The following is a 25668-nucleotide window of genomic DNA, read 5'->3' on the forward strand; positions in this document are numbered from 1 at the left end:
ATTTTTTACTTTCTCTTGCAGCTTTTAGGAGTCTCTATCTTTAATTCTGGACATTTTAATTGTAATTCGTCTTGATGTGGACCTTTCTGGAATCATCTTTTTTGATGTTCTCTGAACGTCCTGTTCCTGGATATCTGTTTCCTTAGGTTAGGGAATTTTTCAGCTATTATTTCTTCATGTAGGTTCTCTGCCCCCTTTGTCTCTCTCTTCTCCTTCTGGGTCACATATAATACAGATGTTAGTGTGCTTGATGCTGTCCCAGAGGTCCCTTAGACTGTTTTTCATTCTTTTTAATTCTTTTTTTTACTTTCTTTTCAGCTTGGGTGAGTTCCTCCACTCTTTAGTCAGCTCACTGATCCATTCTTTTGTGTCATCTGCTCTGCTATTGACTTCTTCTAATGAATTTTTTCAATTATGATATTCTTCAGTTCTGATTTGTTGTTTTTATATTTTCCAGTTCTTTGTTGAAGTTCTCACTGTTTTCACCCATTCTTCTCCCAAGATCATTTAGCATCCTTATGAGTATTAGTTTGTACTCTTTATCAGGTAGATTGTTTATCTCTGTTTCATTTATTTCTTTTTCTGAGGATTTTCCTGTTTATTTTTTGGAATATATTAATTTGTATTCTCACTTTGCCTAATTCTCTGTGCTTATATATATGTATTAGACAGATCAGCTCCCAATGTGTCCTTATATAAGAGATACATTATGGAGCCCAGTAATTTGATTCCGTCTTGTCACCAGTTCCTAATGTTGCAGGGGTTTCCCCTGTAAAGGCTACATGTGTCCTTCTGTTGTGGCAGGGTTACTCTTGCTGTGGATTCTGGCCCCCAGGATGGCTGGTTGTAATTCTAAGTTGTGTGCAGCTCCTATCGTCACTTTATTCACATCACTGGGTGGGGAAAGACCCAGCACAGCTGCCTTCAAGGTCTAATAGCACCTAACTGCTGCTGTTTTGCTGTTAAGTGAGTCAGACACTCAGCATGGTTGGTTGCTAGACTCAGGGGCTCACAATTGCTGTAGGCCTCTGGTCTCAGAGGCTGTTGTCAGGTTTGTCAGGTGTGCACCTGGGTGGAGCTGTTCCTAGGCATGGCATCACAAAATCATTGCAGGTGTTGGAGTGTGGGGCAGATACCCTGTGTGGCTGTTTGAGATGGCCAATGGCACAAGTCTGCTGCCACCGACAACCCCCACCACCTATGGGTCCACACATCCAACCAATGCAGTCCTGTCTTACGCACATTTCCTGCCATGCCAATACTGATTCACTCAACTCACTGTGGAAGTCCCGTACGCCCCACCTATGTGGGCCCATCAGTTCCCTGCAGGCCTTCTGGTGAGCAGGACCAGTCCTCCAGGTGGTCTGCCTGCCCTGGCTGAACTGGATTAAATCGGTGCTCTAATGGCTGCAGCAAATCCCTGCACAAACAGGAGACGAAGGAATCCAATGGCATCTGCCAGTGTCTGTGTCAGCACGCTTGTATTATGTCACAATAATAGCTGCTGCCAATGTCTCCGTCCCTGTGTAGGTGGGCCCAGCTGTAGCCTGCCTCTTGGAGATGTGCTCAGAGGTTATCAAGTCTCTTTTACCAAAAGACTATGCACCTTTCTTTCTGGTGATTTGTGTTGGTATCAGGAATGGGTCAACCTGTGCATAGCCCCTCTAAGAGAAGACTTTACTTTCTCTTATGTTCAATGGCTTTTCTGGGGGTATCCTGCTTGGTTTTAATAGCCAGCAAAGCCACGTATTGTGGCATTCATCTCAGTTGTGCTTAAGTCAAAGGCTGCTTATTGTGGCAGAGCGCTCCTGCTCAGTTCCACCACTCCTCCAGGAAAGGCTTTGTATCTTAGGTTTGCTCCTGGCCATGAGTACCGTAGCTAGAATGTGGTTTATTCCTCAGTAGAGGGATATTTCTGTCTCTTGCACGTCTGTCAGTATTGCTCCTTGTTGTGAAGATTCTTTTTATTCAGTTTCTGGTTCTCTCTGAAAGGTAATTGTTCCATTGGTAGTTGTAGATTTTTTATATCCCCAGGATGAGGTGAATTCAGAGGCCTCCTACACCACTATCTTTCCAACAATCTCCTATTTGTTAGAAAATTTTTGATTCAATCATCTTGTTTGTTATTGGTCTGTTCAGGGTTTCTATTTCTTATTGATTTAGTCATGGTAGGTTATATGCTTCTAGGAATTTATCTATTTCTTCTAAGTTATCCAGTTTGCTGGTGCATAATTCTTTATAATAGTCTCTAATGATTCTTTATATTTCTGTCATCCCATGAATTTCTCCTCCTTCATTTCTGTTTTCATTTATTTGAGCCTTCTTTTATTCTTACTCTAGCTAAGACTTTATTGATTTTCTTTAACTTTAAAAAATCTTATTTTCATTGATTCTTCTATTGTTTTTATTTTCTCTGTTTTATTTATTTCTTCTCTAGTCTTTACTATTTCCTTTATTCTGCTATTTTTCGGGTTTATTTAGTTAATGTGTATTCCACTCCTTTTGAGTGAAAAGTTCTGTATATGTCTGTTAGTTCAATTTCATCTTTTGGGTTGTCTAACTCAGCTGTTTCTTTATTGTTTGTCTGCCTGGATGTTCTATCCAGTATTGAAATGGGAGTATTGAAGTATCCTAATATTACTATATTTTGCTCTCTTTTTCCCTCAGTTATGTTATTTTTTTATTTATTTATGAGCTTTGCTGTTGGGTGCATATATATTTACAATTGTTATGTTTACTTGATGAATTGATCCTTTCATCATTACATCGTGTTCTTCTTTGTCTCCTTTAACAATTTTGACATAAAGACTCTGTTGTCAAATATAAAGTATAGCCACGGCTCTTCCCTCTTATTTATTATTAGCATTGGGTATTTTTTTTGTGCCTTCATTTTCAGACTTTTCACTTCCTTACATCTGAAGCTGATTTTCTTATAGAAAGCATATAGTAGAGTCTTGCTCTTTTAAGAAGTCCATTCAGCTGCATTATATCTTTTGATTGGAGATTTTAATCCAAATACACAAAGAAGTCATTGATAGGCAATGATTTATTATTGCCATTTTGTTATTTATTGTGAAAGTGTCTTGCAAGTGTTACTCTATTCCTCTCTTGTTATTTTCCTCTCCATCTTGTTAATTTTTGTATTCGTATTCTTTGATTCCTTTCCATTTTTCTCTTTTGTATCATATGTAGGTGTTTTTATGTGTGGTTACTGTGAGACTTACATAAAGTATCTTAATATTATAATAGTATATTTTAATGGTGACATCTTAACATCAATCACATCTACACTTTTACTCCACCTCTCACATTTTATAATAATTTTATGTTGTTGATGTCACAATTTATATATATTTATGCTATCTCTATTAAGCAACTTTCATAGTTATATTTATTCTTAACATTTTTGTCTTTTAATGTTTACACTAAAATTAAGAGAAATTTATATACTGTGATTAAATTAATTTATACATTGTGATTTACTACTTTAGTAAAGTATTCTGCATTTGTATTCATATGTAACTACGTAAAATGTGTTATAATTTCATATGTGTTCATGTTGTTGTTTATTGTCTTTTCCTTTAAATGTGAAGCCACTTTAGCATTTGTTGTAAGTCAGGTCAGGTGGTGACAAACTCTCTCAGGTTTTATTTGTGTAGAAATGTGTTCATATCATCTTTGTTTTAAAAAGATACATTTTATGGGTATTGAATTCTTCCTTTGTGATTTTTTTCATTCAGCATTTTGAATATATCATCTCACACCCTTCTGTTATGCAAAGTTTCCACTGAGAAATGCAAGGAGGAGTAACTTAGGGCTCCGGTTTGGAGCAGATTTGTTTCTGGGTGACCTGCTTCATTTTTTGTATGTGACACTATTTTTCTTCTTTCTGTTCTTTGTCATCCTCTCCACCATTTTATTTGTTTTATTCTTCTTTTTCCCTAGTAGTTTTGGTCAGTTTGAAGCATCTAACAATTCTGAATCTTTGTATGTGGTTAACAAGCGTGAGGCAGATTAGTTTGCTATTCTTGTAGGCTGGACAGACAAATCAAAAGTTAAGTTTATTACATGTGGGATGTTTATGACTAACAAAGTAAGGAAAACTTTAGACAATAATACTTTCCAGGAGGATAACAACTTATATCATTATTGACGGGACCCGTGGCTACATCATTTGATCAGCTGCTTGACAGGGTCCAGTCGATTAACACGAGGGGTGCAGGGTTGACCCTTGGTGAAGAATAACCGGCTGACCCCTCACATAGTTCTGAAACCTGTGCTGCTTCTAATTGCCCCTCATTCCTTTTCCTTTCTTAACCTCCAGGTTTCACTCCTTTGGGTGGCTGCTTGGGAGGCACTACCTCCCGGGAGAATTAAATATAGTAAGAGAATGTGACCACCTGCAGGTAACTTTCAAGATATTTTTCTGAAAGCTAATTTTGTTTGATGCAGTTAATTAATGGAGGAGCGCACAGTCCCTTTTGAGACCAGCAGAAAGGAATCCTGCCCAGATAAGATGTTGAATTAGGTTTGTAGCCTCCATTTGGTTAATGTTTCCTTCTTCCTCCAGTTTTTTGTCTAAATATATATGCATCGCCCTTTCAAGTTTGCTGGTTAATTGGATGATCAAGAAGTATCTATATATTATTCTAGACCTTCTGCTTTCTGTTAAAATGTTATAGAAGTTTTCTCCTAAAAGCAATAAATTATGCCGGGAGCTGTGTTACCGACGCCTATACAGCCATCTGACAGGGTCTGGGCTGAGAAGGGCCGAGGGGCACAGGGACGCCCCTCGGTGAAGAATGGCCGGCCGACACCCCTGATATTTTCTGAATTATATGCATGCTTTCTATCAAGGTTGTGACTATACTTGTTTCTGCTTTATATTCTTGAAGATATATAGTTTAGCTTAGCTTTTCAGCCCTTTACCTTACCAGTAAAGTTATATTTTCTCCGGGCAGTATGCTCAAGGGACTGTTAGCCCTGCCTCCTAAAAGACAAAGGAATGCTTTCACCCCCTAAGGTGCACAGGAACGTGAAGATGTTTAACTGCCCTCTGAGAACGCAAATAGCCCTGGGGATAAGATACCCCTGACTTGCCTTTTGTTCCCATTAACCATCTACACTAATGGCATAAAAGATTGAGGGAGGCAGGGGTGGCTCCCCCAGGATGTAAAGAGCCATAATGCTGTCCTGTCCAGAGATCTGGACGTTCTCTCTTTGATTTAACTTTACCATGAATTACAACAGATGTCAAGGTACCTATCTCTTCTAGCTTAGAGGCAACAAACAATAGCTAATTGCGGAGAAGACGATTATTAACCTTATGCTCTATAGAATAGAATGCTAATAAATATTCTTGTGCTCATTTTTTACTTCATTATCTCTCTGAGAATATTTGTAGAGCTATTTCTGTACTAATCCTGAAAAATATAAAAACGACACTTGTGCACAGTAAAGTTGGACTTGATTGCACTGACTCAAGTCTCACGTCCCATTCATTTCCCCCTGCACTGACTCGCCGACTCCATTTCTCCCTCAGGAACCTGCACTCAGCTGGAGTGGGACCCAGGCACATTATTTTTTAAAATATTCCCCCTGGAATGCAGACAACATTTTTTCAGTGTTCTATGAGAATGCCACTATCAAAAAAAATGGTCAGACTTGACACTAATTCAGAGAGTCTTCTGACAGATAATTTACACATATTTCCACCTTTTTACACACAGATGCATCATTATAAAATAATCTAAAATAATTTTCTAATATATTTTTATATTTATTTTGACTATACTCTTTCCACATACCATGAGAAAGGAACAGAAAAAAAGAGCTTATTTTTTTTGAGATTTGATGCTAATATAAGAAATAAATAGAATAAATATAACTGTTGAGGAAAACTGATCATTTTAACTCAGTAAATCTTGTATGAGCACCACGTCTGTGAAAGGGTATCACGTAAAAAGCAGTATAGGGATAGAGTAAGATATTTCCTGAGTTCAGGTTTATTACAGTTTCTAGAGATGACAGAATGCAGAAAATTTAACAGATGATTTTGATGTAAGGTAGTTTGACAAGATGAATCCTCACTAAAAAGCTTTGGATTCCAGAAAGTTAGAAATGACGTGCCTGGTTAGAAATTCTAGGAAAGGTTAATGGAGGTAGTGACCTACAGGTAACTTCTGGAGAATGCCGACTTTTCCATCTCCAAAGACAACTTTTGATAGAGTTTCTGTATCAGGATATAAGATTACTACTCCCTGTATGCTTCCAATATGATACCATAAGAATATAATTTGCAATTTACACATTTCTGAGATTTAATTTAAAAGCTGACTACTTCTCAGAGAAAGCTCAGAAATTATGACAATGAGGAGGCTAAAAACTGAAAGATAACTTGCCAATAAGTGAGAGGGGAGTTACTGAAGATATTTTGGGTTAAAATCTTCCCTTTTCATCAATATTTGTCCTTGTCCAATGTTCTTTCACATGTGATATTATCTACTTCCCTCTCCACAAGACTCCTGCTCTCTTTAGAAGATTTGAAAAGAGGAACAAATAAATATTAATTTCATGTAATTTGGGGCAAACAGATATAGGAAATGTAAGTATTGGGTATAGAGATTCCTGATGAATTTTTGGTTCTCAGTTAAAGCTGTTTCCAGGCCATCTCCTGAACAGATAAGCAGAAATTATGTGAGTCAGTACCCAGAGTGAGGAGCTCAGAAGCATAAATTACATTACTCTTTTCTTTGGTCATTTAAGAGGTAAAGAATCTCAGGGCAACTTGCTAACATTCTCACAGAATATGGTAAATTCTGTGCAGAAATAAAGTAAGTATAGGGATTCTCCTAAAGATAGGAGGCTAGTTCTCAGCTAGGCTGGAACGTGACTCATGTGTGGCTCAAAGGTCATTCAGGTGTGTGTGGCATGTGCTTCAGTTGTGGCTGACACTTGACTCAGGTGTGGTTGACACGTGACTCAGCTGTGGCTGACACATGACTCAGGCGAGTATTGGATGGTTGAAGAGACAGTGTCTAAGTGCTTCCCACTGTAGCAACTACAGTAAAACAGAAACACAGAAGGAGGCACCTAACAACTTGCATTTCACTGTCCTCAATTCTCCACCTTTTCCCACCTGCTTTGTTTTTAATATTTTTTTGCCATGCACCTATTCCTAAACCAACACATTCTCTTATCCTTGTTTTGACAAATTTAGCCACTTCAAACTTGCCTTATCTTGTTTTAAGAGTTGAGGTGACTACAGTAGTTATTGGAAGATATGCTAGGTTACTGATGCCACTTTGTCTTTGGATCGTTAGAACCTGTTGTATCAGATTCCATTGAGAACCTGATGAAAGGTGTTAACACACCTTTGAAAAAAAATTTGACGTGATTATACATATATCACACATAAAAACAAGAATAAATATTAGGAATACATGAAAAATGGATCTTCTTGCACCCCTAAGGACTTAGGATTCATTAAAAAATGCTTTAATATGATCATTTTATGGGTATCAGAGTTTCAATGTCTTACATGCCATGTGGTAGTGTTCAGAGTATGACATCCTCTACTCCAGTTGTACAATTATTCAAAAGTTATTTAAAGTTGATCTCAGGTTTTTTTTCCTTTTCCTGGCTGTATAAATTAGAAGCATATTTCTCTCTCTAACCTACACAGTAGGCAGAAAGCCACAGCAAATTTATGTTGTGAATGTGTTTTGGAATCAGTATGGTGCAAGAAAAATGAGGTAAATATGATCACGTTTTAAGGGGTAGTAGAAAATATTCAATTTAAAAGCTCTTCCTGAGCACCCCCAAAGTACAAGGCATTGAGTTGCAACAATGCAGAATAAAATCCTGAGAACACATAGTTTTCAATATTCTAACTCCAGGAAGGAAACTAAAATAAGCACATTCATTTTTTTGTGTTAAGGCAATAGTATCTAATAATATAAGAAAAGCTATAAAGCAAGTGTTTAGAGAACAGAGGAATGAATTTTCCTTCTCACAGGAAATCACTGAAAGCCCTTTAAAGGATGTTTCTCAGCATTTTGATCCTAAAGTTCACAGAAGGTTGAAGCAGCTAGAAATAGAAAGATATTACAGCGAGAAAGGAGAGGGCAAGAGGAGTTTGCCTACTGTACAACTATTTATTTTTTATTTTTATTTATGTTTTTTCCTGAGGAAGATTTGCCATGAGCTAACATCTTTGCCAATTTTCCTCTATATTATATGTGTGAGTTGCTGCTACAACTAGCTATTTTAAATCCTTGGCTACTACATTACTTTTATTACAGAGATCACACCTGTTATATTTACTAATCTTAGTATAGCCCCATTACATGGTGAACATACACTGTTTATACACAGAATTCAATAAATATTTGTTGATTTGAGAACAATATTGTCCTTTTTCTAGATCAGAGGGTATTATAGATTACTAAATAGATTAAAATTCCTTTGTATAACACAGGAGGAGCTTCCCTGAAGTATGCCTGAGGCCACAGAGAATATTTCTCAGAGAAATTAACAAATATATGACTAAAGTAGTCTAAATTGTTTGGAACATGAAAGGCTAGAATTGAGCATTGCGATGCAGATTTGGGTCTAGACTTTTAATGTCATCATGAAACTATTGATTAAATATTTGACAAAGACCCACATTTATTGTTAAACAAATTAAATATACTTATTATTTATAACTATAGTATAAATAAATAAAATAATTTATAATTATTGTATGTATTGTTATATATAAAATATAATTATATTATAAATATAATTATATATAAATATAAATTATAAATGAATAAAATATTATAAAAATATTATATAAGTCATTTTAAGTACATATGTCCAAATGTAAGAAAGAATTAAATTTATCCTGGAAACAGACAGGTTAATAGAATTGATAATATCCATACCAAAAACTACACTCTCTAGTGTGTGGCTAAAATCACTGACTGAATAGAGCATGAGAGAGTTTCACATCATCTTGCTTCCAATGCCTACCACAGTTTCAAATGCTAATATTATACGACACATCACTCATTTAAGTGAACAAAGGAAATGGTAAACTCATTGTAATGGTCATGATGCCAAGACATTTCTCTTATAGTTTCAGATGTTTGTCCTGGATCACAAAGTCCAAAAAGACTTTTCTTTTGTTTTTATCATTGACACTCCAAAGTGAATAACCTCATCAGGCTTTTTCCCAAGAGGTGTTTTTGATTTTGAGGAAGATGAGAGAAATTTCAGGTCTATTGAGAAGAAAATGTACTAAAAGAGGGGAAAAAATATATAACTATGATTGTGTTAGTCTATCACAGGCTGAGCATTGGTCAACTCACAACTTACAAGGCAATATATTGAAGTTTTGGGTGAGATTAGGGAGAGAGACAATAGGACAAGTAAGTGTTCCAGATTATATTTAAATATACTTTATTTCAGTTTATATTTTTACTTTCATACAGTGCCTTGTCCAATATCAACTTGGCAGGAAATATCTGGAGAAAGACTTTGGTCTTCGGAAATAAGGGCGATTATAATATTTGTTTTCAAATTTGAAAAAAAGAGAAATCTTCATTGAAAGAAGTGACACTTCAACATTTAATAATCGTTGACTTTGCTAAGACAGAAATAAAAAAATAAATAAATCAGTTACTGACGATCTAATATCCCTCTTTCTAAAGCCACATTTCCCTGCCCTTTCTTCTTCTCTACTCCATTTCATTGTTTCATGAAGGTGGGGCTTGGGTGATTACAGTCAAGATTTGGTCCTAAACCATTTGCTTGGTTACACCCAAAAGCACAACCACTCTAGGTCTATAATGCTTAAGCTAAAAACTTGAATTATGAAAACAAACAATTAAGTAATATCCTTTCTTTAATTTAGGAGTGTCACTTCAGGAGCTCTAAGGGGCACTTTTCAGAAACTGATGAAAGACAGATAAAAATGGGGATATTTGATATATTAACAATTAAAGAGCGTTCATTTCTGTCTATTAGTATTTGCCAAGAACTAATATCATAATAGTGCTTAAAGTTTGCAGTACATTATTCAAAGACTATAAGTGTTTCCTGTTTCTGCATTCAAGTGGAATATCTGGGATATAATGTGCAGAGAAGTGGAGAACATTATGTATTTCTAGAAAATATACTATTTGTATAAATGTTTGTAACAATGTTGTATAAAGGACTATATAAAGAACACATTCTTTATCTTGTTGGGAGTGGTATGTGCATTGTTTATTAATGTTCTTGAACATACAAGGGCAGTCATGTATATCCTAAATGCCAAGTGATGCACCATGCAAAACATGGGCTCCAAGACTGGCTAAAATAGAAAACTGAAGGGTCCGGCCCAGTGGCACAGCAGTTAAGTGCACACATTCTGCTTTGGTGGCCTGGCATTCGCTGGCTTGTATCCTGGGTTCGGACATGGCACCACTTTGCAAGCCATGCTGTGGTAGGCATCTCACATGTAAAGTAGAAGAATATGGACACAAATGTTAGCTCAAGGCCAGTCCTCCTCAGCAAAAAGAGGAGGATTGGCAGCAGTTTTAAAAAAAGGAAAAACTGAAGAAAATAATAAAATGAGGGTTAGCTCTTAATTTTGTATGTATTAAATTGGCAAAATTAGGCAACATAATGTCAAAGCTAAAACAGGGTTGTATTTGAAGATCACTGTAGGAAAAGTATCACATCCACAAGTTTATTTGAGACTCAGTGTGCCCACTGAACTGGTCATTAAAAATTTAGGAACAAAGTATGGAAGTGACGTTGAGAAATCTGTCAGAATGTACTTCATGAAGAGTATTTACTTTTGCTTAAAATATTCCATGATTTCCCATAGTACCAAGAATTAACTTGCTTTAACTATCCCATAATATCTCATGGCACAACTTACGTTAATTCCTTTATTTTTTCACACAATTTAGTTCACATTCATCCCTTCTTCTCATTCATGAAATCATTCAGCTGAACAATAATGTGATTGAATTCATTCTGCTTGGGTAAACTAAGGATCCTGTAAGGAAGAAAATAGTTTGTCCCTTTCTTGATTTTCTATTTGGGCACATTGTTAGATAACTTGCTGATTATTAGACCAGCTAGGCACATGGAAGTCCAGTGTATTTCTTCCTTTTCCACTTATCCTTATCTGGCACCTGCTTCTCTACATCCATATCCTCTAGAATGATTGTGGCTGACCTTTTGAAGAAGACCACTATCTCTTTCAGTGAGTGCATGATCCATGTCTTTTTAATGTATTACTTTGGTAGCCTAGAGATATTTATCCTAATTCTCATGGCTTTTTAACACTCTGTAGCCACCTGTAAGTCCCTGTGCTACGCAACTAAGATGAGTTATCAAGTCTGTGGTTCACTAGTGGCTGTGGCCTGGGTGGGGTCCTGTGTACATTCTTCAGCTCAGATTTTTATGACCTTGAGTTTACATTTTTCTGGTCCCAATGTGATTGATCACTACTTCTGTGACTTGCAGCCTTTGTTGAAACTTACCTGGACAGACACCTACGTGGTAAATCTGCTCTTAGTGTCCAGTAGTGAGACCATCTGTATGGTGAGTTTTGTCATGGTGATGTTCTCCTATGTTCTCATCTTGTGTTCTCTGAGAAACCACAGCGCTGAAGGAATAAGAAAAGCCTTCTCCAACTGTACCTCCCACATCATAGTGATCATCGTGTTCTTTGGTCCTTATATATTTATATAAACATACCCTGCAACCACCTTCCACATGGACAAGAAGACACCTGTCAATTGGAAAACCTTTGTTCAACCTTCTGATTTGTACACTGAGAAATGGAGAGTTGGAAAATGCAATGAGAAAGTTGTGGAACAAGAAGTTCGTCTCAGATGCCAAAAGAAGAACGGCAGTTTTAAATTTTTCTTAATAGTTTGGATTGACCTAAAAGCTCATAGAGAATATGGTATTCTTATTGTGGAATTTTATAATCCTAACTTGGGTCATGAGAGTTACTTCCTTCAGGAAAATAAAGAATGTGAACACATAAGCTGGTTGGTATCGAGTAAAATTTATGAAGGGGAAGTGACAGCACCAGGTATAGTCTGGTACGGAAGGCCCATTGCCTTAGTGGTTCACTGCTGTTTCTCTGACTTTTGCCTTCCTATTGTCACCTATGGTTTTTATCTAGTGTTTTCGCTGTTCTTCATAATGGTGACTACTGATGCTTTCTGCTTCTAGATTAACCTCCTCCCCATGCTTATCTCTACAGCCTAGCTACTTTTACCTCTTCCAAAGGGTTTCACTTATTAGACGCTTCTGTCTCGACACATTTGATCATCAACCTTCAACTGAATTGTTCTTCCTGATTCAGCAGAAAGTATCAAATTCAAATAACTGTAAAAAGTCCATGTGGTAAGGAACAAGATAAAATCTAGTAACCCTCTTTCCAATTCTTGAGCATTTACTGCAAATTCTAAACTTGTGTTTATTTAGATCTTTCTCGAACTGTGAGAAAATTCACAGTCCTGAGGTAGGTCTTGGATCTTAGGAAGGCTGTGACTGTTGGTTTTGTACTCAGAATAGCATTCTTTTGGTAAAATCTACTTTATACTATCAACTTGATTCTTTCTTCGGGGCAGGGCGTGGTATTAGTGTTCTTTTGAATCATTCGAATTAATTGTAGCATAGCTGGCCCAAATTAAGGGTGATATATTAATGTGGTCTACAAGTAGAGAGAGTAATCAATTGATGTTATTGAATTTTAAAATATTAATAGAATAAAACAATGAATGAGATAACCTTAAGAAGGATATTTATGTTTCAAAATGGCAATATTTACATGACAGTTATGAATTATAAACTTCCTTTCTGAAAAAGGCAAAACTGTGGGAACTGTAAAAACCAGTCATTGCTAGGGATTCAATGAGAGAGGAGAAGAGATGAATAGATGGAGCACAAGTCATTTTTAGTGAAGGAGAACAAATATTTATGATACTGCAATGATGGAAACATGACATAATGCATAACCCAAACCCCATAAAACTGTACAATACAAAGTGTAAGCCCTAATGTAAACTATGAACTTTAGTACAAGTGTAGCAATATTGGTTTACCAATGTAACAAATATACCAAACTGATGCAATATGTCAGTAAATGGGGAAATTGAGGGGGGCAGAGAAGATATGTGGGAACTCTCTGTACTTTTTGTGAAACTTTTCTGTAAGCCTAAAACTGCACTAAAAAATAAATTCTATTTTAAAAAGTTACGTTCACAAGGGAAAATTTGACATATCACCATGTTTTAAAATATTTTATTTGAATTATTTATACTAATTTATTATGTAATAGAAGTATATATTATTAAGCCACATATTTATATACCCAAGTTTTTTACAATTTACTCTTCCATGCTATATAAATACCATTAATGAATATATATAAGATTGTGTTTTCTGTATGAAAACAATCCTTAATTGAGATATTATTATATAATTGCAAGCATTAACTTAAATGATGTTACTGATCATGGATAATTTGCATATATATGTGTATATTTGCATATGTGTGTATATATGTATGCCACATCTTCTTTATCCATTCAACCACTTAGGTTGTTTCCATATCTTGGTTATTGTAAATAATGCTGCAATGAGCATGCAGGTGCATATATCTTTTTGAATTAGCATTTTTGCTTTTTTTGGATAAATATCAAGAAGTGAAATTGCTGGATCATATGGTAGTTCTACTTTTAATGTTTTGAGGAAGCTCCACAATGTTAAAAAATTTTTTAAAAAATCTAACTATATGCTATCTACAGTAGACCTATTCTAAATTTAAGAACACGCATAGACTGAAAATGAAATGATACAGTAAGATATTCCATGTAATTGGTAACCAGTAGAGGGCAGGATGACTAAAGCATTATCAAATATAAAATAAGCAAAAGAGACAAAGTCATTACAAACGACGAGTCATTTCCATAGGAAATTATAAAAATATAAATATATATGCATCCAAAATCAGAGGATCAAAATACATAAAGTGAATATTGATGGATCTAAAGGGATAAATACACAGTAATACAATAACAATAGAATGTATTGATATCCCACTTACAAAAATGGACAGAACACTTAAAGAGAAAATCAATAAGGAAACAACAGACTAGAACACTATTGGTGAGATGTACCTAACAGACACATCCAGAACATTCCACCAACAGTAGCAATACACATATTCTTTTAAAGAGCACACAGAATTTTCTTCAGGATAGACCATATGTTAGGGCACGAAATAAGTCTTAACAAACTTAAGAAGATTGAAATCATTCCAAATATCTTTTCTGAACACAGCAGAGTGAAACAAGAAATCAATAACAAGAGAAAATAGAAAAATTCACAAATTCATTGAAATTAAAATAAAACACTCTTGAATAACCATTGAACAAAAGAGGAAATCAAACGGAAATTGGAAAATGTCTAAGACGAATTAAAATGAAAGCATAACATACCAGGAATTATAGGATGTCCCAAAAGTATTGGTAAGAGGGAAGTTTATAGTGATTAACACCTATTTTTTTCTTATTTATTTATTTGTGGATGTACATCATAATATATTTCAAATTCTGTGTAGATTACATCATGTTCACCACCTGAAAAGTAATCATATTCCAGCCCCTCACATGTGAGCCTAATTACCCCTCTTGTCCTCCCCATCCTTCCCCCATGGTAACCACCAATCGAATCTCCAATGCTATGTGTTTGTTTGTCGTTGTTTTTATCTTCTACTTATGAGTGGGATCATATGGAATTTTACTTTCTCCCTCTGACTTATTTCACTCAGCATAATACCCTCAAGGTCCATCCACGCTGTCACAAATGGCCGAATTTCATCATTTCTTCTGGCTGGTTAAAGTCAATACATTTTTATTTAGGGAATTTTACATATGATTCCTTCCACAGCCCATCAAGCTTACTTTATTTCCTCCAAAATTTGAGTCAAGATTCATCTACACGACTGCCCTTTTACAAAGAGCCTGTGCTTTTTTTTTAGATGAAATATATCTGACATATAACGTGGTGTAAATGTAAGGTGCATATGTTAAGTTGATGTATTTATATATTATAATATGATTCCCTTAGAAAAGAAAGAATTTAAAAAATGCATTGAGAACAGTGTTATATCAGCGAATGGAAGTTTTACCATTCTGTAATGGATGTAGAGAAGTCTTTAAGAATACTTGTAATAAACATTTCAAAGAATGGTAAAAAGACAAAAATAAATAAACAAATAAATATAACCCATGTTTAATCCACAGGTGTCATGTTAGTCAGCCCACAATTTTTTAGTTGAGTTTATTTTATCTCCACTTGAATATGGATATACTGATGACACACTTCAAAAATGTCCCACCTAGAAACTTTGGGAATTAATTTCTTCAAGAAATTTACTTTAGGGTCTTCTAAATATGAATTAAGTTCAAATCATATTCACTCCTAAGCTTCCACACCAAAGAATAGTACAGATATTTAAGATACTGTCAATACCTAAGATTAAAAAAAGTCAACTATTGGGTCTTTTATACTTTTAGGAACTCTGTATTGTAGTTCTTTCCCACAGATCTAACAGATAGTTCTGTGAGTAAAGCAAACCACATAGTTACTTGACGAGACATTTCCAATAATGTGAGTCTACAGAAAAAGCCCCATTGGATAGACCTCAATCCAAGATTTATATTTTGCCATTCTGTGTTAACATCTCCCATAATGAAGTGCTCCCATGGTTCACACTTGTACTTAGCAGCAAAGTCCTGCAATTTTCTCATGCATTTCATTTTATCCTACAGCAAGAATGTACATTGGTGCTTAGACTTTCTTGAAGCTTTCCCCTCGTTAGCTGGTTGGAAGCAATAAGTGGTGTAGGAGGAAGCCCACGAGGAAAGCAAATACCATTGCATGACAACTTCTTCAAATAAGGTAATGGCGTGGTGTCTAGGCTAAGGAAAACTGTTCCTTCCTCTTTTTCAAGGGAGAGGAGGCTACTTACGATAATCAGGAGGATGCAAGATAATTTGTGATTTCATGGTTTTCACCCTGCCCTGCACAATTATGTCTGTCTAGATCTCAGACTCCCACTCTTTTCTTATCAGAATACTGACTTCAATAAAAAATTCCTGGTGAGGTTGCACATTCAGTCATCTTTACAGTTCTATCATTTTTATTATAAAACCCTGGACAAAAATTAGACCATAATCTCTGTGGGCAGGAGATGTGGCAACAGTGGGCATGAAAGCTCTGTGTTAAAAGTATGTCCATAAGATATATTAGATAGAGTGTATCTGGGGAGGCACCTAAATTGGATCCAATATACGCCCCTTTTCACAGTTACTATGCCTTGAAATAGAAGAAGACATCAACTAAAACTATGCCAACTGGAATTGACTATTTTTCAAAGCTTACAAGAGCAGAATCAAACTCCAGCAGCTGTGATCAATAATACATCCTTGAGATGAAGTAGCCTTGAAATTCATAGAATCTGAAAATCTGTCACTAGAGTTTATTGTGGAATTCACAGTTTTACATTCCCACATGGAGAAATAGATGATCATTTTCTCAAGCTAAAGAAATTCTAAAGCTCCTGGTACAAGAAAATTAATATAAAACTAGTAATCTTAATATAGTTGAGTAATTTATAAATAGAGATACAAGTTCCAAATAAACAAAAATACTCATTGAATTTTCTCTACGGATAAAAATACAAATAAGAAGAGAAATTGAAATCAGAAGATTCTTACTGTTCATACAATTAGTCTGTGGTGTTGATGGATGGTGACAAATGGTGATATCCATCTCCATTGCATAAACATAATTTTCATTCAAATATCACAGTCTCCTTCAAATTACTCTCTTTTCTGGATTATATCAATCTAACTAAAATAATTCATATCAGTGATGTAACTCTTCTGCTCCAAAGCATAAAAAATCCTCCTCTGGGTTACAATATTCTTTCTTTAATCAATTCTTATTTTCAAGTTCCCTACTATCAACTGCATATACTCTTCTAGGCCATATAAATATATCCATATTAATTTGGGTCATCTATGCCATAATCATAAGAACCTAATCTTATGAACAAATTATTATAATTGGGATGACTCAAGAGAAAACTTAAAACTTCCTCAAAATTAGAATGGATCATTTTAGGAGCAAAAAGTAATTTTTACAAACAGAATAATATTGAGTATAACCTAAATAATCAGAACCTTAGTAAGATAAAAAAGACTCCTTCAGAAGGCTGAATGTTCTCACAGTGTTATGTCACTCTTCTAGAAGGATCTTATTAAACATATGATAATAATTCAAAGTATAACCACAGGACATAGAAGAGAGATTATCTACATTACATGTCTTGTCCTTTACAACATGAAACTTCTGTTAATTATTTAAATCTGGTGCTTTCTTTGAGTCAGGAAGAACAACCAAGTTGAAGGTTCATGGTCAGACATTATGATCCCACAGTATTTAATAAATGAACAGTTTGGAGGAAACCTTGCCAGGCTGTTGATATAAGCATATAGAAGTGTAAGTATAAATAGAGAACACAAAGAATCAATATGAGGAAGGGCAGAGATAATACTAGATCAAAACACAGTGCTATTAGGCAGGCAAGAGAGGCAGAGTAAAGCATATGTCTTACATGACTGTTTCTACCTTGGGCTGTCTCTTTTTCTATAGAAAATTGAATCAATGTTAATCAGTATATGTGTTCATATTGCCTATCTTCTTGAAGAAACTATTTCTTATGCCCCACTTTAGGATTATGTTAACTATACAATAAGAGGAAGATATTCCCTATGGACTTGTTTGATCAATCCTAATGATAAAGAAAATTTGAAACTTCTATTAATCATTTGTCACCTGAGATCAACTTCATGTTCCATATTTTCCTCATGGCATTTTTCACTTCTGCATTTCTCAGTGTATAAATCAGAGGATTGAACAAAGGTGTTCCAATTGTATAAAACACAGCTATCATCTTGTCCATGGAGAAGGTGGTTGCAGACTGTGTGTATAAAAATATGAAAGGACCAAAGAACAAGATGACCACGATGACGTGAGAAATGCAGGTTGAGAGGGCTTTTTTCCTCACTTCAGAACTGTGGTTTCTCAGAGAACGCAAGATGATAACATACGAGAACATCACCATGACAAAACTCACTGTACAAATGGCCCCACTGTTGGACACCAAGAGTAGATTGACCATGTAGGTGTCTGCACAGGCAAGTTTCAACAAAGGCTACAAGTCACAGAAATAGTGATCAATCACATTGGGACCACAGAAGGGTAAACTCCAGGCCATAGAAATCTGAGCTGAAGAATGTACATAGGACCCCACCCAGGCAACAGTCACCAATGCACCACAGACTTGATGGCTCATGATGATCGTGTAGCATAGAGGCTTACAGATGGCCACATAGCAGTCAACAGCCATGATAATTAAGATGAAGGTCTCCAGGCAGCCAAAGAAATGTGATGAAAAGACTTGGATCATGCACTCATTGAAAGAAATAGTGGTCTTCCTCAAAAGGGCATCCACAATCATTCTAGGGCCTATGGATGTAGAGAGGAAGGTATGAGATAAAGATAAGTGGAAAAGGAAGACGTATATTGGACTTCCAAGCGCCTGGCTGGTCTTGATGGTAGCAATAATCAGAAAGTTATCCAGCAAAGTCCCCAAATAAGTAAGAAAGTGACAAACACTATTTTCTTCCTAACAGGTTCCTGGGTTAACCCAAGCAGAATGAACTCAGTCACATTATTATTTAGCTGCATGATTTCTTGAATGAGAAGAAGGAGTGTGAAATGGTTCATCTGCAAAAAATAAGGGAATTAATTCAGGGTTGTATGTGTAACGTATAGTGTGATATATGATGTTATGGAATATTTTAACAAAAATAAATGTTCCTTATCATGGGCATTTTAGCTTTTGCTTCTTAGTAACTCACCTCAACACTTTATTCCACGGTTTGTAATGTGGCTCCATTTTATTATTAATTTCATGATTTTTCCATATTTAATAAATTGGCATCCATATTCGGATGGTGTATCACTTGGGATTTTGGATATATCTGACTACTTTTGGAAGTTCATAATATAAATTGAAAATTATACCCCAGCCCCTACCCATAAAGAATATCTTCTTTACACATATATTTATCATTGTATATTTGTTACACATAATTCTAGAAATGTCTATTTTTTAATATATATTATGCTTCCCTTCACTGGATGCCCATTTCCAGATATTAGAGCTTGAAAAGAGAAACAGGAAGTACTTATATTCTCTAAAAATATGATGTTACCTTGTGGTGCTCTTATGATATTTAGTATTTGATATATACTAATGTAGAGAAGTGAATATTCCTTAATAGTTGGCAATATCTCAAATATCCTTATTTCTACATTTTTCTTTTTCCCACTTCAGAAAGACACCCCTTAGAGGACCCAAAGTCCCTAAGGTTGCATATAAATGAAAGAGAGGTGTTATAACTCAACAGTTCTTGTTTTCATAATTCAAGTGTTTAACTTAAACATTTTACACCTGAAGTGATTTTGGGAGGACACCAAGCAGTTCATGTAGGATCAGATGATGGTTTTAATCTCCAGTAGAGTTTGTACTATCCAAGCACCTGAAAATTCCTTTGTTCTTGTAACAAACCAGAGATTCAGAGGAGGGAACGAGATATAATTTTAGACAACAAGAGTAGTAGACGGTCAGTAACTGACTTCATTCAATTTATTTCTGTCCTGGCTAAGTCAATGATGATTTAACTTTGAAATTTAATTTATTTCAATGCATATTTCTCTTTTTTCAAGCTTAGAAAGGAATACTATCACTGCCTGCACTTCTAAGAAGAAAACTTTTTACCTACATGTTTCTTTTCAAGATAATTTTGAAAGGGACTATATGCACGTGAAAAATTTGGAAGGCTTATGTATCTCATTGTGTTCCTCTTCCATCCTTCAATACACTGTCTTGAAAGTTGTAAGTGGCCAAAGCACAGACTATGATAGAGTAAACAGATGCAAATTTCCCTTGTACATCTTTTCCTCTCGCTTGGTAAACTTTCTTCTCCTGAGCCCACTTGAAATATACCTTATGTTCCTCCAAACCAAAAACTACTCTCAGGAAAGTGCCTGGTGAAGTAATTTATATTAGGATACCAGATTTTTAAAAAACTCTCTTTGCACTATGAAACTTTTGACAAAGATCTTCAACTATGAGGAAACTGATCCTTAGTATCTTAATCAAAACAATAAGCTCATTCTTTCCTTCTTAATTTGAAAGAGTGATCCATCATGAAATATTTGTACTTGAAATTAAGTTCCATAATTGTGGCCACCCCTTTGACTGTATGACTTTTCATTTGTGCTATCAACCCCATTAGAATGTTCATTTATAGAACAAGTTTATTTTATTTTATTGTTTTGCTAAGTAATATTTGCCCTGAGCTAACATCTGTTGCCAATGGTAGAGGTATCATTTTTTGTTTGGGGAAGGTTGGCCTTGAGCTAACATGTGTGCCAGTGTTCCTCTATTTTTGTATATGCAATGCTTCCACAGCATGGTTGATGAGTAGAATAGGTCCACGTCCAGGATCCAAACCCACAAACCCAGGCCACTGAAGTGGAGTACATGGAACTTTAACCACTTGGTCATGGGGCTGGCCGTAGGAACAAGTTTATTTATACATCTGGACATATATTGTTTAAGATAGATTAAGAATTATAAATACATATATTTTCATTAACTTATTAATAATTATGAGTTCTCATAAATATTTAGTCAGCAGTTCAATCAATAGTTTTCTTCCTTCTTAGAATGTCGCTTCATTTCTAACTACTTCAACTGTCCCAAAACTCCAGGACCCAGCTGCTAAGAAACCTTCTCTGGTGGCCTTCAGTGACGTCTTTATGATGAATGAAATTCTCTCTCCTGTTCCCTAAGGGCTTCTTTGATAGCTTTTCTTAGAATGTTAGTTAAATTCACTTATATGTGCTTTCTCTTTAGCTTCCTTTTTGGAATAAAAATCTTTGAAAATTATGTATTCTCAGATTTTTATTATCCACAGTTCAAAACTCAATGCTTTGAACAATGTAGGTACTGAGTAAATGTTTTTACATCGAACCTTCTCAATTACTTCTTAATATATTTATCTGATTGGTTTAGTGCTATTCTGATTACAAAATGCATTCACATCGTTAATCTTCTGTGGCCTTCTATCTATTATGCATGTTAGACAGACAAACATACTCCCAATTTATAAATTCAGAAAAAAAACTGAGATGAATTTTAAATAACTTAGTAAATCATCTCGACAATCTGGAGTAGAATATGGTGTAGTCTGAACAGCACCACATGGCCACGCAAGATTTGAGACCCTGACACCCATAAAAATGATCATCTTAGCATTTAACTATTTTTTATCATGAATCCTTGGCCCTTACAGAATATGAGCAGAGCCTTGACATTTGTCATATCCTCCTGATATTGGCTATGTTTTTGTTCATGTCTTTGTGGATGATCATATGCAGATTTTTTCCAGAGATGTTTTAACACCTTTCATCTGGTTCTCAAAGGAATCTGACACAAAAAATGGGTAACAATGATCTGAAGACAACACAAATAAAAAAGCACATCTTAATAACTATTGTACTTACCTGAAACAAGTTTAGCCAACCTTAGCATGGCTAAATTTGTCAAAACAATAATAAACAATGTGCTGGATGGGGAGGTAACAGAAAAGAGCTGAAAGAAAAGCAGAGAGATAAAGGTGGAAAATAGATGAGAGTGGAATAGAGTGTTAGGTGGATCTTTCTAACCTATCCTATCTGTTTTATTGCAGAGGCCACAGTAAGAATCTTTACTCTCCTTAACAACTCTCTCTTAAACTACTCAACCCTCCGTGATTTGGTTACACTAGAATTCTATCTTTGGGAGAATCTCATTTTATGTATACACAAAATTTACCGTTTTCTGCAGGAAGGTTAACAGGTTGACACAAGATTCTTTATCCCTCAAAAGCCCAAATTAAAGAATGATGAAAAAACTCCCCCCATACACATATGGGACATTACCTTTCTTCTTCATTACATAGTTTTTAGCCTCCACATTGACATTTCTGAATTTTCCATGAGTAGTGGTTATTCAGTTTGTCAAACTAAATCTGAGATTCATGTAAACTGCAAATTGTATTCTTATGATATCTTTTTAGAAATATGCAGAGATTTGTAATTCTATACTGTAACAAACAGCATTATATTTAAAGCTGTCACTTGGAGATGACATTCTGCAGAAGCTATGTGAAGGTCACTAACTCTATTAACCTTTTCTCTAAGCTCTAATCAGGCATAATCTTTTCTAACTTTTAATGCCCCTAGTGAGGACTTATCTTGCTCAGCTACCTTACATGAAAAGCTTTTGTGAGCTTTTTTACTCTGCCATCTCAAGAATCTGTGGTAAACCTTAGGGCATGGAATTCCTCCTTGTATCCACACACAACAATGATGGCTTTTCACATACTTTGCACTCATAACATATTTGTTGAGTTCAAAAGACCTTTTTATTCTAAAGCTTATATTTCATTCTATTTATGTTACTATATTAAGAGTAAACTTTTTAAAACATTATTCTTTTATCTGTTCCTTTATCAGAAGTAGGAGCAATATAAACACACATAAAATATATTTAAAAACTAATTTGCATTATCCTGTAATGATACCTCTCTGGGTACAAAGATGTAAATAACCTGCCACTTACCTGTTAGAACACTCTATAGTAGTGTCAAGTCTTTCCATCCCTTTTTGAAAGCAACCATCCCACAGAATACTGGGAAAAAAATCCCCGTCTTAATTCCTGAGGGAATATTTTGACATAATGATGTAAAATATAAGCATCCTAGAGGGTAGTATGTGCTAAAGTTTCCTTTTCTTTGCTAATCAGAAGCATCCAAAATGCTGTAATAAATTTAACTTTTAATTTGTCTATTTAGCCCACAAAAGAGAAAGTGAACCCTCCTCACACTCGATATCCAAATAGAAACAAGGGTTTAGAGGTATTATGTGTGTTATGCTGAGCAAAGATATCAGGGGAAGAAGAGGAAAACATAAATGGATGGCAGAGAGGGTGATAGAGAAGAGGAAGAAGAAAGAACAGTGTCTTTGGTGGAAGAGGAAGTAGATCAGCAGGAAACTACTCTGCTCCCACCTGGTTCCCTAAATTACCCCTCTGTGCATTAGGAGAGATGCTTTCCTAGCTCTCGTAATTTATTTGCAAGTACAATCCGGGGAAGGCAGTATGGTGTCCCGCAATGAGAAGTTCTATTCTGTGTGCTATAGCCATCCTTCATGAAGGAACCACAGATTTATACTGAGAATTAACATGCATACTGAGCATTGAATAGATATCTCATTTTTTTTAATTCATTTCTATTTATTTTGCTAATTAATGTTAGTAAACAGACACTTATTTAGGAATACACTTTATTGAAACAATGTTACTTCACCAAGTATTTATTGAATACATTTTGTATATTAGACTCTCTTTATCACCCTACATAAGTTATATAATTTCATTTACATAACTATTCAATGAGGTAGGTGTTAACAATGACATTTCATCTAAAAGAAAACTAAAACTCACATAAGTTAAGCAGCTTGCCCAATTGCATATTTAATAAGTTCAATATGGAGATCTAATCACTTTCTTTTTCCATGGATTGTCTTCTTTCCACACATTTTCGTGACACTAGCCCAAACTGAAAACCAGGTACTACTAGACAGTGATGATGATGAAAAAATTTCTAATGGCTAGCAGTGGTATCTCAGGTTGGGGAGTTTAGAATAATAGGGCAATGATGATAGGGTCAGGTCGTCATAGGCTATACAAGGGAAAATGTTCAGTAGACAGTTCTTTTTTTTTTTTAAATTGTGAATCTCAAGTTAGGGCTGTAGAAATAGATTTGGAAATCATTACTGGTAAATTATAGTTTAAATCATGAGATTGGGTGAGGTCACCCAAAGAAAATAGGCAGTTTGGAGAAGTGGGCAAACAACAAAATGTAGAGTTTCATGAACGTTTGAAAGAATTTTTGAAGACTCTTAAGAAGCATGCTTAAAGGATGATGAGTAAAATCATGAAAGCACAGTGATTTGAAATCCAAAGGATTAGACTGTCAGGAAGAAGTGACTGAATCTTCTGCATAAGAAGGCCACATGAGTACTAGTGTCTAAAACTCAGATACATGAACATCCTGATTGAAATGATGAATCATTGAGAAATTAAAAATAAGAAAATGTTGCATAAAGGCCAGAAACCAGAAAAAAAAATCCTATTTTATTCTTCAAACTCTTATTGAGTTCTGGAAATTGTAGATAGTCATCGAGGGTAGGGTTTGTGACTATCTTGTTCTCCAGCATATCTACAATAGTAAATATTTATAAACAAACAGTTCACATTGTGCTTCAAATTATCAATTGTTTACTAGGTGAGTGAATGATTAAAACAATTCAAGCCTAATTGAAAATAATTTGAGTAACAATTTGTAATTACCTTTTCTGACAAATTACCTATGTAATGGTTAAAGAAATAGGTTGAGATTCTCTCTGAACTACACTAAAATCACTAATTTAGGACAGAGGTAGATGTGAGGTCAGGTCTTGGGACACAACAACTATTCCTTTAGGAATCCCATTCATTTATGTGTCTCAACAGCATTTAGAATCAACAGCCCTGGGAGACATCAGCTGGGACACTGGAAATGTCAGGTTGTTCTTATAATAGAGTATGATATTTCTCATGCTGTGGTGTGGCATATAGCTTGCAAAGAAGGATGTATTCAACCTTTGGTGTATATTTGTTTTGCTATAAAAATATCTAAATACTTCTGTAGATTTCTCCTGCCTTCATCATAAGGATGCTAAAGATGAGTTATAAAAAACTATCTCATATGCCCTGAATTGATTGTTTTTGCTGGACACAAGTCCATTTTCCTTCTTGGAGTAACTGAAACTTGATTCTATTCTGAGAAACCACAATTTCTCCCTTTTCATTACATAAGGTATGAGCAGTGCTATCTCCCAAAGATGGGTATCATTCCTGTGTGGTCAATCAGAAAGCATTCCCCCAGGTTGTAATGATTGGGTCATGTATCTATTAGCAAATAAGATGCAGTCTCAGTGCTTTTCTTGAACTATTGAGAAAAGTCTTTTTTTTCCTAATAGAGTTTCTGAGAGTACAGATGTGGAACTCCTCATAATCTTACCATAAGTGGAGAAAGGCTGATTGAAAAGGGAACCAACACAAAATGAAGCAGAGGCAGCAGACAAGCAGAAGAAAGGGATTCTTATAAAAAAATTCCAACTGTGTAATTCACCCATTTCCAAACTTTCTTACTGTGTTTTATTTGATGCATTTTATATTATTGCCTTTTACTTTTATTTAAATAATATAATGAATATTTGTAAGCTTACTACTATCCCAAGATGGTATCTACCTACCATTACCAATAATTGAATCAATTTTTAACCTTTTCCATCTCCTGCCCCCTGCCTCACCTTAAAGATAATCAATATCCTGATTTTTTAATTGTACAATTATCTTGCTTCCTAAAAACAGAA

The 25668-nt window shown here is 35.2% G+C and overlaps 1 non-coding gene and 2 pseudogenes across 1 annotated transcript; 1 reads left to right on the top strand and 2 right to left on the bottom strand.

Moving 5' to 3' along the window:
* Positions 1-1161: 1161 nt before the first annotated feature.
* On the top strand, positions 1162-11917 carry LOC138924535 (olfactory receptor 4C16-like; annotated as a pseudogene).
* A 3667-nt stretch (positions 11918-15584) lies between these two features.
* Positions 15585-15714, bottom strand: LOC138924920 (small nucleolar RNA SNORA18). The gene has a single exon (XR_011440267.1). It is a non-coding gene; the product is annotated as a small nucleolar RNA SNORA18 (small nucleolar RNA).
* A 2182-nt stretch (positions 15715-17896) lies between these two features.
* Positions 17897-18822, bottom strand: LOC138924896 (olfactory receptor 4C16-like; annotated as a pseudogene).
* Between the last annotated feature and the right edge of the window lie 6846 nt (positions 18823-25668).

This window comes from Equus caballus, chromosome 6 (genome assembly GCF_041296265.1).
Source record: "Equus caballus isolate H_3958 breed thoroughbred chromosome 6, TB-T2T, whole genome shotgun sequence".
NCBI lineage: Eukaryota > Metazoa > Chordata > Mammalia > Perissodactyla > Equidae > Equus > Equus caballus.